The following is a 2267-nucleotide window of genomic DNA, read 5'->3' as shown; positions in this document are numbered from 1 at the left end:
TTCCAAGGGTTAAATCTTTCATTTAAAACAATGATAATGTGTCCTCTAGGAATCATCATCTTAACGTGATGGAGCAGTTTGTTTGTGTCTGTAAACCCCGGAGCTATGTCGCCCTTGGCAGGGTGTCCCAAGGTGGTTAGGCTTCCACAGCCCCAAAAAAAACATGTGGAACCGGCACTCATAGGGGGTAGGTATGGGGCTCAGGAGGCCGGGTGGCAGTCGAGGTATTGGACCTGGCTGTGCTGATCCCAGGTAGCGCAGACTGGTAGTGGGGACGTGGAACTACACTTTGTTGGCTGGGAAGAAACCAGATGTGGCGTGGGAGATGGAGCAGTACCAGCTAGACATAGTTGGGCTTTCCTCTGCACTGCTCCGGCTCTGACTGGCTCTCTAAATGCTCCAAAATGTAAAGACAGAACTTTTTTTCTTTTTTCTTTTACCCCTTGTTCCTGGTTCTCTTCTGGCTTGGGTGTTGGTTTCTCTCTCTGTAAGAAAAATTAAATAAATGTTAAAGTTTGTAATCAAATTCTGATATACAGGATGAGCATCTGATGTGTTGGTGATAAATCACAAACAAAATGAGATATTAACTCACCTCGCCTTTAGACAAATCTTGTTTTCCTTCCTCCACCTCTGTTGAAAAATGTTGTCAATTGTAAGTGTGTGTTTGTGTTTAAAGAGCCAAACACTGCTACAGGGATGTAATACTGTGTTAGCTTAGCTGTACTCACCAAGATTAACTGTAGAATCAGTTGGAGGGCCTTTTTCGTCCACAACGGTGCAGGTGTAAAGTCCAGCATCGTTTTTAGTTACATTTATGAGCTTTAGTGAAATGTTTCCTTTATCAAATTCATCTTCAATAAGAAAAGCTCGATTTTTGAATTGTTCATGCTGATCCTTTTGAAGTTTTCCATTCAAAAAGTAGAGCACAATGGTTTGATTGTGTTCCCAAGTCACTGTTATCTTGGCATTGTTCAAGTTGGTCTTTTTGTGAACTGGCAGTAAGGCGGTCCCATTGACTTCAACATGGACTGTTTTGTCAGCTTGAGTTGTTTCTCCTGGGGAAAGAGACATTTCATTAAGGCTTCATGTTACAGCATCACTCAATCATCACAGCAGGTTTAGACGTTCAGATTTAAAACCTTCCTCTGACCACAAACTTCAGATATTTTATCACCCTGTGTCGGCCCTCTGTGAATCTGTCCTGTGTTTTTTAACACACTGTTGCTTGATTGTGTTGTCTATTCGTTGTCGCTCAGTCTATATGTTGCCTCATTTGAATTGCATGCAGCTAGTTCAATGATTGGTAGTCACTGCCTGATGCAAATATGTACAGCCCTGTTAAATGTTGTCCTGTTGTGTCTGCATGTGTCTGCTTTAACATTTCCTCATTGCTGCTTCCTGATTGTCTTGCTCCATGTATTTTATGTCCATGGACACTTTCTCAAAGACGGTCATATCATGTCCTGATGTAGCTTTGAGTCATTTTTAATCATATGGTGCTATTTGTACTTTTCTTTTCTTCTCCTTTTTGTTTGTTTGTTTGTGTTTTGGTTTCTCCTCTACCTTCTTATTTTGATTTGATTTTACTCTGTTATCTTTGTTTAATCTTGATCTTTTTAGGGAGCTTTTTTAACATCTGGCAAGCATTCCTACAGATGTAAACTAGCCTTTTGGCTAACTCTGGCATATTTACAGAAGTGTTAATTAATATGCATGGTGCTTTTAAATAATAAATAAATAGGTTTCGGATAAACTAACTAAATAACAATTCTCCCTTCATGAAAACGTATCTGTTGATGAATATTTTTATAAAGCTCACCTGTTCCTGTTTTTACTTTAAGGTTTATAGGTATGTATTATGAGGGCTTAGCTTGGAGTCTAGCCACTTCTGATAGAGAATAAATAGAAGTGTACAACATAGAAATGTAAAGAGAAATGGACTAAGATGGTAAAGAAAATGAACATTTAAAATGATTAAATATTTAAAAAATGACAACTGATTAAGTCAATCAAATTTGAATGTAATATAATTAAATGACAAAGACACCTTTTAATGCAGATATTTCATGAATGTTGGTACATCTGTGTAAAATCGATCATATATTTGAATCTTAAGATTCAAAATATCCTGAAAAAGTTGTTTTTGTTGTTTATTGTGTTTAAAATGAGTTTGTAAAGTGACAGTAGACGTCAGTTAAGTACCTCAAAATAAAATATTCATATATTTTGATTCATGTTATTTTTAGCTGTGGGCCATAATAAAC

This window comes from Notolabrus celidotus, unplaced genomic scaffold (assembly GCF_009762535.1).
Source record: "Notolabrus celidotus isolate fNotCel1 unplaced genomic scaffold, fNotCel1.pri scaffold_45B_arrow_ctg1, whole genome shotgun sequence".
In the NCBI taxonomy this organism is placed as follows: domain Eukaryota; kingdom Metazoa; phylum Chordata; class Actinopteri; order Labriformes; family Labridae; genus Notolabrus; species Notolabrus celidotus.
Note: the sequence above shows the minus strand (reverse complement) of the source record.